Below are 14654 nucleotides of genomic sequence, written 5' to 3' on the forward strand. Positions count from 1 at the left end.
ATGTGCTACTTTAGCCAAGGAGAATCCAATCTTAAAGGAGTTGTCCAATTAAAAAAAAAAAAGATTATGGTGTAATTAATAACCAGCAAAGGCTATCTAGATATCTGTGGGATGATATTAACAGCCTAGGAAGGGGCCATGGATACTGCCCCACCAGGCTAAAAACATTAGCTCTCAGCCACCCCAGAAAAGACGCATCTCTGAGATGTGCCAATTCTGGTACTTAGCCTTGCTCTTCCCACTTACCCTTTAGCGGTGGCAAGTGGGATGATGGTTGGGGTGGTGGATGTCAACTTTGTATTATCAGGTGACATCAAGCCCCGAGGTTAGTAATGGAGTCAATAAGATGCCCCCATTACTAACTCCATAGTCATATCATCTAAAACACACACACACAGAAAACAGTCCTTTAATTGAAAGAATGACACAGACTCCTTTAATAAATCTTAATTAAACCATGCTCATGACCTTGTCCATTCCACTGATGCCCTTGTCATCTGCAAAACAGATATATACAACAATATTCTGATACCTATCCCGCATCTTCCTGCTCTGCTCCTGTTCATTGATCTCCAATGTGCGTACACAAAGAAAGGCATGTCAATCAACTGGAGCATTTAAAGGGAACCTGTCACCCCCCCATGCGTTTTTAACTAAAAGAGCCACCTTGTGCAGCAGTAATGCTGCATTCTGACAAGGTGGCTCTTTTAGTTCTGGGTGCTGTAACTGCCGAAATAATCAGTTTTGTAATTTGTCCTAAATACCTTTCTTCAGTCAAGGAGGCAGGCCTTTCCCCCCCTGCTGCAGACGCCACACAGCCATCACTCAAATCTTCTTGGCGCCGGGCGCCTCCTCCTCAGCGCTGTTTTGACATCAGCCGGCGCCTGCGCTCTTTTCTCCTGCCTTGGGCAGGCGCAGTGAGCGCTGCCCGTCTGTCCTCATATGCAGTCTAGACTGCATATGAGGACAGGCAGCGCTCACTGCGCCTGCCCAAGGCAGGAGAAAAGAGCGCAGGCGCCGGCTCATTTCAAAATAGCGGTGAGGAAGGAGGCACCCGGCGCCAAGAAGATTTGAGTGACGGCTGTGTGGCGTCTGCAGCAGGGGGGAAAGGCCTGCCTCCTTGACTGAAGACAAGGTATTTAGGACAAATTACAAAACTGATTATTTCTCTAGTTACATCACCAATAACTAAAAGAGCCACCTTGTCAGAATGCAGCATTACTGCTGCACAAGGTGGCTCTTTTAGTTAAAAACGCCTGGGGGGGGTGACAGGTTCCCTTTAAGAGTAAAACATACCTGGCCTTAATCGGGCAGGCAGACTCTGATTCATGTTATCTGTGGTTCAGGAAGCATGAATCTAATGCGGGGTTCCCTTTAGGAGCCCAAAGGGGTTGTCCGGCCTTAGGCTACAAGTCTGCAGTTTTTCTATGTGACTGCAGACTTGTGAATCTTCACACTGCGTGTACTGCACGATGTGAGGATTCTCTGGTGGCGGCGCCAGGCGGTCATGTGACCACAAGTAAGTGATTTACATACTCCTGGCCACATTCTGACTAGACTGTATCCCGCGTTGCTCAATACACTTTCATTGAGAGAGGCCGTGCCAATATTATTGACATGTAACCGCATGTATGCAAATTACATACTTGTGCACCTGCTCCTCCGAGCAGCGGAGAATCTTTACAGTGCGCAGTGCATGCAATGTGAAGATTCACACATCAGCAGTCACATAGAGTGACAGAGCGACTGCAGACTTGTACCCCAAGACTGGACAACCCCTTTAACCACATCTAACACTTTCAACAGCCAATCAGAGCGATCGTAGCCACGTGGGGGCAAAGCCACCCCCCCTGGGCTGAAGTACAACTCCCCCTCTCCCTGCAGATCGGGTGAAATAGGAGTTAGCCCTTTCACCCAATCTGCAGGGACGCGATCATTCCATGACGCCACATAGGCGTCATGGGTCGGATTGGCACCAACTTTCATGACGCCTACGTGGCGTCAAAGGTCGGGAAGGGGTTAAGTAGCTTTTCTCATGATTGCATACACCTGGCTATGAAGTTCAAAGCTCAATGAGGTTACAAAACCAAAAAAAGTGCTTTAGTAAGTCAGTAAAAAGTAGGTAGGAGTATTTAAAACAAGAAAATGATAAGGGTGCCCATACTTATGCACCTGTCAAATTTTGTTTGAATGCAGATTGCACATTTTCTGTTAGTACAATAAACCTAATTTCAAGGCAGAAACATTACTGTGTCCAACACTTATTAGATATATGAAACTGAAATAGCTGTTGCAAAAAAAACAATTTTTATAAAACATTAAGCTTAAGATTAATAGGGGTGCCCAAACTTTTTCATATGACTGTACATGTACAGCTCTGGCAAAAATTAAGAGACCACATTAAAACCCTGTCATGGGCAGCCCAATCTCAAGACCTGAACCCCATTGGAAACCTATGGAATAATCAAGAGGATGATGGATAGCCACAAGCCATCAAAAAATGAACTGCTTTTTTAAACAAAATATTGTTTTCTGAACTCTTCCTGAGTTAAAACATTAGTATTGTTATTTCTACATGATTATGAACTTGTTTTCTTTGCATTATTTGAGGTCTGAAAGCACTGGATTTTTTTAATGTTGACCATTTCTACTTTTTAGAAAAAAACAAACAAAATTTATTGTTTGGAAATTCGGAGACATGTTGTGAGAAGTTTGTAGACTCAAAAATATACTTATAAAGAGAAAAATCAGATGTACTGAACATTTTGCAGTGGTCTCTTAATTTTTGCCAGAGCTGCAAGAGCTGTATATATATATATACTAGCTATTGAACCCGTTCTACGCCCGGGTGGCGAGCATTTATATTGGTATATGGTCTCCATCCTGGTATGTGCTGCTCCCATCTTGCTCTCCCATCCTGTCATGTACTGCTCCATCCTGCGCCCCCATCCTGTCATGTGCTGCTCCACCATGTCATGTGCTGCTCCATCCTGCATCCCGATCCTGTCATGTGCTGCTCCACTGTGTCATGTGCTGCTCCATCCTGCGCCCCCATCCTGTCATGTGCTGCTCCATCCTGCGCCCCCATCCTGTCATGTGCTGCTCCACCGTGTCATGTGCTGCTCCATCCCGCGCCCCCATCCTGTCATGTGCTCCCATCCTGCGCCCCCATCCTATCACGTGCTGCTCCATCCTGCGCCCCCATCCTGTCATGTGCTGATCCACCGTGTCATGTGCTGCTCCATCCTGCATCCCCATCCTGTCATGTGCTCCCATCCTGCGCCCCCATCCTGTCACGTGCTGCTCCATCCTGCGCCCCCATCCTGTCATGTGCTGCTCCACCGTGTCATGTGCTGCTCCATCCTGCATCAGTGCGGGCGGCTGTGCCGAGTGCGGGCGGCTGTGCCGAGTGCGGGCGGCTGTGCTGAGTGCGGGCGGCTGTATGTGGCTGTGCTGAGTGCGGACGGCTGTATGTGGCGCGGCTGTGCGTGGCTGTGCTGGGTGTGGGCGGCTGTGGGTGGCTGTTCTGGGTGCGGCGGCTGTGGACGGCTGTGCTGGGTGCGGTGGCTGTGCTGGGTGCAGCGGCTGTGCGTGGCTGTAGGCGGCTGTGGGTGGCTGTGCGTGGCTGTGCGTGGCTGTGGGCGGCTGTGCGTGGCTGTGCTGGGTGCGGTGGCTGTGGGCGGCTGTGCTCGGTGTGGCGGCTGTGCTGGGTGCGGCGGCTGTGCGTGGCTGTGCTGGGTGTGGTGGGTGCGGCGGCTGTGGGTGGCTGTGCTGGGTGCGGCCGCTGTGGACGGCTGTGCTGGGTGCGGTGGCTGTGCTGGGTGCAGCGGCTGTGCGTGGCTGTAGGCGGCTGTGGGCGGCTGTGCTGGGTGCGGCGGCTGTGCTGGGTGCGGCGGCTGTGCTGGGTGCAGCGGCTGTGCGTGGCTGTAGGTGGCTGTAGGCGGCTGTGGGCGGCTGTGCATGGCTGTGCTGGGTGCGGCGGCTGTGGGTGGCTGTGCTCGGTGCGGTGGCTGTGCTCGGTGCGGCGGCTGTGCGTGGCTGTGCTGGGTGCGGCGGCTGTGGACGGCTGTGCTGGGTGCAGCGGCTGTGCGTGGCTGTAGGCGGCTGTGCGTGGCTGTGGGCGGCTGTGCGTGGCTGTGGGCGGCTGTGCGGGTGCGGTGGCTGTGCTGGGTGCGGCGGCTGTGCTGGGTGCAGCGCTTGTGCGTGGCTGTGGGTGGCTGTGCTCGGTGCGGCGGCTGTGCTGGGTGCGGCGGCTGTGCGTGGCTGTACTGGGTGCGGTGGCTGTGGTGGGTGCGGTGGCTGTGTGTGGCTGTGCTGGGTGCGGCGGCTGTGCGTGGCTGTGCTGGGTTCGGAGGCTGTGGTGGGTGCGGTGGCTGTGCTGGGTGCGGCAGCTGTGCGGTGGCTGTGGTGCTAGCGGTGGCTGTGGACGGCTGTGCTGAGTGCGGCAGCTGTCGCCACCTGATTCATTTCCGCCGCCATTTTTCTTGGTCCTGCTCCCGGAATCGGCGCCTGCGCAGTCCGCGCTTTCCGGCGCCATTTTCTTGAAGACACACTGCAATGTGTCTTCAAGAAAATGGCGCCGGAAAGCACGGACTGCGCAGGCGCCGATTCCGGGAGCAGTACCAAGAAAATGGCGACGGAAATGAATCAGGTGGCGTAAGTAACAAATAGCTGTGGCATGAAGTGCCACAGCCTCATGGCACAGCAATTTGTTACTTGCGCTACCTCATTCATTTCCGGCGCCATTTTCTGTGTCCTCCTGGTACCGGAATCGGCGCCTGCACAGTCCGCGCTTTCCGGCACCATTTTCTTGAAGACACACTGCAATGTGTCTTCAAGAAAATGACGCCGGAAAGCGCGGACTGCGCAGGCGCCGATTCTGGGAGCAGGGGGACATTCATGGCCCGGAATAGCGTCGGTGTACGGAAAGTATTCAGATCGCTTTAAATTTTTCATTCTTTGTTTCTTTGCAGCCATTTGGTAAATTTAAAAAAAGTTCATTTTTTTCACATTAATGTAAACTCTGCACCCCATCTTGACTGAAAAAAAAATAACTGTAGACATTTTTGCACATTTAAAAAAAAAAGAAAAGCTGAAATATCACATGGTCATAAGTATTCAGACCCTTTGCTCAGTATTGAGTAGAAGCACTTTTTGAGCTAGTACAGCCATGAGTCTTCTTGGGAATGATGCAACAAGTTTTTCACACCTGGATTTGGAGATCCTCTGTCATTCTTACTTGCAGATCCTCTTCAGTTCCATCAGGTTGGATGGTGAATGTTGGTGGACAGCCATTTTCAGGTCTCTCCAGAGATGCTCAATTGGGTTTAGGTCAGGGCTCTGGCTGGGCCAGTCAAGAATCGTCAGAGAGTTGTTCTGAAGCCACTCCTTTGTTATTTTAGCTGTGTGCTTAGGGTCATTGACTTGTTGGAAGGTGAATATTCGGCCAAGTCTGAGGTCCAGAGCACTCTGGAAGAGGTTTTCATCCAAGATATCTCTGCACTTGGCCGCATTCATGTTTTCTTCAATGACAACCAGTTGTCCTGTCCCTGCAGCTGAAAAACTACCCCATAGCATGATGCTGCTACCACCATCTTTCACTGTTGGGATTGTATTGGGCAGGTGATGAGCAGTGCCTGGTTTTCTCCATACATACCGTTTAGAATTATCACCAAAAAGGTCTATCTTCATCTCATCAGACCAGAGAATCTTATTTCTCGTAGTCTGGGAGTCATTCATGTGTTATTTAGCAAACTCATTGCCGATTTTCAAATGTCTTGCACTGAGGAGAGGCTTCCATCAGGTCACTCTGCCATAAAGGTCTGACTGGTGGAAGGCTGCAGTGATAGTTGACTTTGTGGAACATTCTCCCATCTCGCTACTGCATCTCTGGAGCTCAGCCACAGTGATCTTGGGGTTCTTCTTTACCTCTCTCACCAAGGCTCTTCTCCCACGATTGCTCAGTTTGGCTGGACAGCCAGGTCTACGAAGACTTCTGGTGGTCCCAAACTTCTTCCATTTTAGGATTATGGAAGCACTGTGCTCTTAGGAACCTTGAGTACTGCAGAAATTCTGTTGTAACCTTGGCCAGATCTGTGCCTTGCCACAATTCTGTCTCTGAGCTCCTTGGCCAGTTCCTTTGACCTCATGATTATCATTTGGTCTGACATGCACTGTGAGGTGTGAGGTCTTATATAGACAGGTGTGTGCCTTTCCAAATCAAGTCTGATCAGTTTAATTAAACACAGGTGGACTCAATGACGGAGTAGAACCATCTCAAGGAGGATCACAAGGAAATGGACAGTATGTGACTTAAATATGATTGACTGAGCAAAGGGTCTGAATACTTATGACCATGTGATATCAGTTTTTCTTTTTTAATAAATATGTAAAAAATTCTACATTTCTGTTTTTTTCAATCAAAATGGGGTGCAGAGTGTACATTAATGAGAAAAAAATGAACTTCTTTGAATTTACCAAATGGCTGCAATGAAATAAAGAGTGAAAAATGTAAAGGGGTCTGAATACTTTCCGTACCCACTGTATGTGTATGTATATATATATATATATATATATATATATATATATATATATATATATATATATATATATATATATATATATACAGCGCCCCAGAGTCCTGGTCGTTGCAGTACTGATGCTCCACCGCTAAGGGGGGCTGTGGTACGTCTGATGGCACTGAAGGAGTTCACCTGACCAGGTATCACAGACACCAATACACTTCACAGTCTGGCCTCCAGGGGGAGCTAAGGGTACTATGTATTAGGCCACTCCTCACAATCTGGTAAAATTGGGGGTTGGATAGGAAGTTAGACAGAAAGCTGACTGGGGATCGAACAGGCAACATCCCGTGGCAGGGGGTGTTGTGGGGAGAGACTCAGGGGAGTCCCTGTCAGGGGTGGGATCCTGACAGAGGCCTAGCGAACAGAGAGAACGTTACGCGACCGCGCCTGCACTAGATAGCGGCGGTGCCCTAAGAAAGGACAAGAAGCGAGGTTTATTGTGCTGAGTGAGAAACGAGATCAACGCAACAGAGAAATACCAGTAGGAGTCGTGCTGTAAGACGAGGCAACATCCTACTGAGGCGCGTAGCCGGTGGCTGGAACGCCGAGGAAGTACTAAGCTCCAAGCAATACTTCAAACCTACGGCAGGACAGTCAGCTATAGGCGGGCTGTCTCACACAAATCACCTACGAAGACATAGGGGGCAACAACAGGAGAAGGGCGACACTAGGGTCCAGGAAGAGCTCCGAGCCTACCCGTCATACGGGTGCGTCCTATCCATATCATCTGGGGGACGAAGAAGAACATCAGAATCGAGTTGTGAGGGAACACGAGAAACAGACACAACAGTTGTGGGGACTATCCCGTAAGCACAGCAGGGGAGGACCGCAACATACAAGCGCTAGAAGGTAGGCACAGATTTCCACCTGCAAAGGGAACTCTGGAGGTGCCATCGGACCGGCCGGACTTGCGCAGCCCGGTTAACCGTATTCCGGACTGAGGATCCTGAAGCCTTCAGTAAAGAGGTAAAGAGACTGCAACCTGGTGTCCTCGTTATTTACTGCGACCGGCACTTCACCGCACTACCACCACCATCCACACCTATTATTGGGCACCCCTCAGCAGGGTCACGGACCGGGTCTAGCCACCGTGACAATCCCAGAACAGAGACTGAGAGGCCCGGTACCGGGTACCCCTCGGCCCTGCGGCAGTGGGGGCGCTATATATATATATATAATATATATATATATATATATATATATATATATATACACCACTAGACCCACATAAAGTTCAAAGGGCACAAAAACCGAACTATACTTAATTATTCACAAAGGAGAACCGGTATAAAGTGCCAATGTGCACCAGAAAAATATTTTATTAGAAAATATACATAGAATAGACAAAAAAACAGGTACAGCTGCAAGGTTGCTACTAAGAAGCAGAGACTGCCATAATGAATTATAAATAATGTAAGTATAAGTATTAACACACCTATGCCTGCTTTAATATGCCCGTGCATAGACCTCCATATACTACATAGTGTAGGGGTAACAAACCCTGTCAAAATACATAAGGGAACTATGCTAGGACAACCATAAATAAGAATAAGCGGCACTTACATTAGCCTGGTGTGGATCACAGATGGCGTCCCCGCCGCCCCAACGCACGTTTCGCTTCTTCGTCAGGAGGCGTGTGTTGGGGAGGGGTGAGGCTGTTTTTAAAGGACAGAGGACCAATCTACAAAGAGGAACGCTAAGATTAGTAAATTGCCAGCTGACGGCATAAGGCAAAAGACAGAGCGACTTCCGGAACTTAATCGCGCATGCGCAGCCGACCATGATTCACTTTGTATTGTTTTTGTATTTGTATGTTGTGTATGATATTCACTTGTGTGACTGTTTGATACTGTATGTGATAGTGGCCATCTAAAATAGAATTATGTTGTATATACTTATTCAAGTTTTTTGCATAATGCACTTTACTGTACGCTTAGAAGGTTATTTTTTAGGATATATAATACATATGCACTTTTATCACAGTAAAGTACACTAGCTTTTACATTAGCACTGGTATATGTTCATATGTATATATGTTCATATGTTGCATTTTTATATATTAATATTTATCACTATAGTATATTAGTATTTTGCATCTAGATTTATATATATCTGGCACTAGCACCTGTTGTGGGCACAAAGCGCTTACTACTCCTCTTTTTCTTTCTTCTTTTTTTCTTTCTTCTTTTTTCCGCTATGTATGCGAGTTCCTGGACTCGGCGCTTGCGCGGCTGATATGCTCTCTGACGCTTGTATGAGTGGCCATCTGGACGCTTGCGCATGCGCCGTCTGACAGACGGCCCATGTTAGCTTGCGTTCCACGGCCGCAAGTTTATGCGTCTCACTGACGGGCATGGTCGGCTGCGCATGCGCGATTAAGTTCCGGAAGTCGCTCTGTCTTTTGCCTTATGCCGTCAGCTGGCAATTTACTAATCTTAGCGTTCCTCTTTGTAGATTGGTCCTCTGTCCTTTAAAAACAGCCTCACCCCTCCCCAACACACGCCTCCTGACGAAGAAGCGAAACGTGCGTTGGGGCGGCGGGGACGCCATCTGTGATCCACACCAGGCTAATGTTAATGCCGCTTATTCTTATTTATGGTTGTCCTAGCATAGTTCCCTTATGTATTTTGACAGGGTTTGTTACCCCTACACTATGTAGTATATGGAGGTTTATGCACGGGCATACTAAAGCAGGCATAGGTGTGTTAATACTTATACTTACATTATTTTTAATTCATTATGGCAGTCTCTGCTTCTTAGTAGCAACCTTGCAGCTGTACCTGTTTTTTTGTCTATTCTATGTATATTTTCTAATAAAATATTTTTCTGGTGCATATTGGCACTTTATACCGGTTCTCCTTTGTGAATAATTAGATATATATATATATATATATATATATATATATATATATATATATATATATATATATATATATATATACTGTATATATATGTTTTGAGAATATTTCTTTTGAAAACGATATGTAAATGACTTAGAGAATTGCTCTATGTAAAAGCTCATGTTAAAATCGCACTGCATTCGGATGTAAATCGGATGTTAGGTGTGAAAAATCGGATTGTACTCACATGCCACTCGAATGACACTTGCATTACACTCTTTTGACTCTCGGCAGGGAGACGAGGACCGATTTTTATACGTTTAGTATGATTCCAGCCTAAAACAACTGCTGTCAATATGCCCTAAAAAGCTCAAAGAAGTCATTGCTCGGACCTTCCTATAGGAGCCATACTGGAGGTCAGATAGACTCGGGATGTCGGTGTATTACATTGGTGATCATAATCTGGTTACCTTCTGACCACTTCTTCCCTAGGTAGAGGCAGCTTTGCCTGTGTGTGATGCCAGGGGTGGGCACCAATGAAGACAGTTGATCTCTATCTTATGAGACCATCAGATTTCTAGCTCTATCTGCTGCCCCCTGTGCACATGTTCTTGTTATCGTGGGTATGATCACCATATATCCAGATAGGTTACTGTGCGATCAGATGATCCTTCTGGCTGGAGCATGTGTACTGCAACCAAATATAACCCAAGTATAAATAGCTCCAGGATCCTCGGCCTCATCCAAACTGATAAACAGCACTTGTGTTTCTGTAACTTACATTAATTTAAGGTATGTGCCCATTGTAATCTTGTTCTGCAATTAACCCTCTACTCTGCTGGTGCCACCCTGTACTAATAGACCTGCGGCAGTGCAGGATATGTAATAGTATAACATGTCACCCCTCCCCCTCCCCATTTTATGCTCCGTAATCTACCTCTATGAAATGTGACTCTCACCAATGAACAATCGTACATTTCATAAAGTACTTTATGACTTTTATTGTTAATTTTTTTCAGCAAATAATGGTGACAATGTTATTTTTTGCTCATTTCTGTTCTTACTTTGATTTGTGATTGTACCAATTATATAAGTTATCCCCTATTGATAGGACATTATTTATTGATACTTGTGGTCCGACCACGTGGACCTCCACAATCCCAATAACGGAGTGTAGTGCAGAGGTAGCACACGTATGCAGTGAAGAGGCAGTGACCCACAAAGTTCAAACACAAAGTCTCTTTAATGCACTTCACAGCATTAGGCCATGTGCACACGTAGGTTCGGGTCCCTGCGGGTTCTCCCGCAGCGGATTTGATAAATCTGCAGGGCAAAACCACTGCGGTTATCCCTGCAGATTTATCACGTCTTGTCTTGCGGTTTCCGCTGCGGGTTTTGGTTTTACTATTGATGCTGCATATGCAGCATCAATAGTAATGTTAAAAATTAAAAAAAATGGTTATACTCACCCTCTGACGTCCCGATCTCCTCGGCGCTGCACGCGGCGGTCCGTGTCATGATTCTCAATGGCGAGAGAACATAGCCCAGCATATATGAGAACTAGCTCTTGGAAGATGGAAACTATACTGACCATGAACTAAACCTGCCGCACAACTAGAAGTGGCCGGGTAGCATGCCTACGTTTTTTTATCCCTAGATGCCCAGCGCCAGCCGGAGAACTACCTAATCCTAGCAGAGGAAAAGACAGTCCTGGCTCACCTCTAGAGAAATTTTCCCAAAAGGCAGACAGAGGCCCCCACATATATTGGCGGTGATTTAAGATGAAATGACAAACGTAGTATGAAAATAGGTTTAGCAAAATCGAGGTCCGCTTACTAGATAGCATGAAGACAGAAAGGGCACTTTCATGGTCAGCAGAAAACCCTATCAAAACACCATCCAGAAATTACTTTAAGACTCTAGCATTAACTCATAACACCAGAGTGGCAATTTCCGCTCACAAGAGCTTTCCAGACACAGTAAAGAAACAGCAGCTGTGAACAGGAACAAAATGCAAAAACACACAAGGACAAAAGTCCAACTTAGCTGGGAGTTGTCTAGTAGCAGGAACATGCACAGAAAGGCTACTGATTACATTGTTGACCGGCATGAAACTGACAGAGGAGCAAGGTTATATAGCGACTCCCACATCCTGATAGGAGCAGGTGAACAGAGGGGATGATGCACACAAGTTAAATTCCACAAGTGGCCACAGGGGGAGCCCAGAATCCAATTTCACAACAGTACCCCCCCCTCAAGGAGGGGGCACCGAACCCTCACCAGAACCACCAGGGCGATCAGGATGAGCCCTATGAAAGGCACGGACAAGATCGGAGGCATGAACATCAGAGGCAGTGACCCAAGAATTATCCTCCTGACCGTATCCCTTCCATTTGACCAGATACTGGAGTTTCCGTCTGGAAACACGAGAGTCCAAGATCTTTTCCACAACGTACTCCAACTCACCCTCAACCAACACCGGAGCAGGAGGCTCAACGGAAGGCACAGCTGGTACCTCATACCTGCGCAACAATGACCGATGAAAAACATTATGAATCGAAAAGGATGCAGGGAGGTCCAAACGGAAGGACACAGGGTTAAGAATCTCCAATATCTTGTACGGGCCGATGAACCGAGGCTTAAACTTAGGAGAAGAAACCCTCATAGGGACAAAACGAGAAGACAACCACACCAAGTCCCCAACACAAAGCCGAGGACCAACACGACGACGGCGGTTGGCAAAAAGCTGAGTCTTCTCCTGGGACAACTTCAAATTGTCCACCACCTGCCCTCAAATCTGATGCAACCTCTCCACCACAGCATCCACTCCAGGACAATCCGAAGATTCCACTTGACCGGAGGAAAATCGAGGATGAAACCCCGAATTACAGAAAAACGGGGACACCAAGGTGGCAGAGCTGGCCCGATTATTGAGGGCGAACTCCGCCAAAGGCAAAAAAGCAACCCAATCATCCTGATCCGCAGACACAAAACACCTCAAATATGTCTCCAAGGTCTGATTAGTCCGCTCGGTCTGGCCATTAGTCTGAGGATGGAAAGCAGACGAAAAAGACAAATCTATGCCCATCCTAGCACAGAATGCCCGCCAAAATCTAGACACGAATTGGGTCCCTCTGTCAGAAACGATATTCTCCGGAATACCATGCAAACGAACAACATTTTGAAAAAACAGAGGAACCAACTCGGAAGAAGAAGGCAACTTAGGCAAGGGAACCAGATGGACCATCTTAGAGAAACGGTCACACACCACCCAGATGACAGACATCTTCTGAGAAACAGGCAGATCCGAAATAAAATCCATCGAGATGTGCGTCCAAGGCCTCTTCGGGATAGGCAAGGGTAACAACAATCCACTAGCCCGAGAACAACAAGGCTTGGCCCGAGCACAAACGTCACAAGACTGCACAAAGCCTCACACATCTCGTGACAGGGAAGGCCACCAGAAGGACCTTGCCACCAAATCCCTGGTACCAAAGATTCCAGGATGACCTGCCAACGCAGAAGAATGAACCTCAGAGATGACTCTACTGGTCCAATCATCAGGAACAAACAGTCTACCAGGTGGGCAACGATCAGGTCTATCCGCCTGAAACTCCTGCAAGGCCCGCCGCAGGTCTGGAGAAACGGCAGACAATATCACTCCATCTTTAAGGATACCTGTGGGCTCAGAATTACCAGGGGAGTCAGGCTCAAAACTCCTAGAAAGGGCATCCGCCTTAACATTCTTAGAACCCGGTAGGTAAGACACCACAAAATTAAACCGAGAGAAAAACAACGACCAGCGCGCTTGTCTAGGATTCAGGCGCCTGGCAGACTCAAGGTAAATTAAATTTTTGTGGTCAGTCAATACCACCACCTGATGTCTGGCCCCCTCAAGCCAGTGACGCCACTCCTCAAAAGCCCACTTCATGGCCAAAAGCTCCCGATTCCCAATATCATAATTCCGCTCGGCGGGCGAAAATTTACGGGAAAAAAAAGCACAAGGTCTCATCACGGAGCAGTCGGAACTTCTCTGCGACAACACCGCCCCAGCTCCGATTTCAGAAGCGTCGACCTCAACCTGAAAAGGAAGAGCAACATCAGGCTGACGCAACACTGGGGCGGAAGAAAAGCGGCGCTTGAGCTCCCGAAAGGCCTCCACAGCATCAGGGGACCAATCAGCAACATCAGCACCCTTCTTAGTCAAATCAGTCAATGGTTTTACAACATCAGAAAAACCAGCAATAAATCGACGATAAAAGTTAGCAAAGCCCAAAAATTTCTGAAGACTCTTAAGAGAAGAGGGTTGCGTCCAATCACCAATAGCCTGAACCTTGACAGGATCCATCTCGATGGAAGAGGGGGAAAAAATGTATCCCAAGAAGGAAATCTTCTGAACCCCAAAAACACACTTAGAACCCTTCACACACAAGGAATTAGACCGCAAAACCTGAAAAACCCTCCTGACCTGCTGGACATGAGAGTCCCAGTCATCCGAAAAAATCAGAATATCATCCAGATACACAATCATAAATTTATCCAAATAATCGCGGAAAATGTCATGCATAAAGGACTGGAAGACTGAAGGGGCATTTGAAAGACCAAAAGGCATCACCAAATACTCAAAATGGCCCTCGGGCGTATTAAATGGGGTTTTCCACTCATCCCCCTGCTTGATTCGCACCAAATTATACACCCCACGGAGATCAATCTTAGAGAACCACTTGGCCCCCTTTATACGAGCAAACAAATCAGTAAGCAGTGGTAACGGATATTGATATTTAACAGTGATTTTATTCAAAAGTCGATAATCAATACACGGCCTCAAAGAGCCGTCTTTCTTAGACACAAAGAAAAAACCGGCTCCTAAGGGAGATGACGAAGGACGAATATGTCCCTTTTCCAAGGACTCCTTTATATATTCTCGCATAGCAGCGTGTTCAGGCACAGACAGATTAAATAAACGACCCTTAGGGTATTTACTACCCGGGATCAAGTCTATGGCACAATCGCACTCCCGGTGCGGAGGTAGTGAACCAACCTTGGGTTCTTCAAAAACGTCACGAAAGTCAGACAAGAATTCAGGAATCTCAGAGGGAATAGATGATGAAATGGAAACCAAAGGTACGTCCCCATGAGTTCCTTTACATCCCCAGCTTAACACAGACATAGCTCTCCAGTCGAGGACTGGGTTATGAGATTGCAGCCATGGCAATCCCAGCACCAAAAC

The 14654-nt window shown here is 47.5% G+C and overlaps 1 protein-coding gene across 1 annotated transcript in view; it reads left to right on the forward strand.

Moving 5' to 3' along the window:
* Positions 1–10156: 10156 nt before the first annotated feature.
* Positions 10157–14654, forward strand: part of YIPF7 (Yip1 domain family member 7) — a 109078-nt gene continuing 104580 nt past the window's right edge. The window contains exon 1 of the mRNA XM_077275327.1: positions 10157–10216. The gene's annotated coding sequence lies outside the window, so the exon portion shown is untranslated. The remainder of the gene's footprint in view (positions 10217–14654) is intronic.

This window comes from Ranitomeya variabilis, chromosome 1, assembly GCF_051348905.1.
Source record: "Ranitomeya variabilis isolate aRanVar5 chromosome 1, aRanVar5.hap1, whole genome shotgun sequence".
NCBI classification, from domain to species: Eukaryota; Metazoa; Chordata; class Amphibia; order Anura; family Dendrobatidae; genus Ranitomeya; species Ranitomeya variabilis.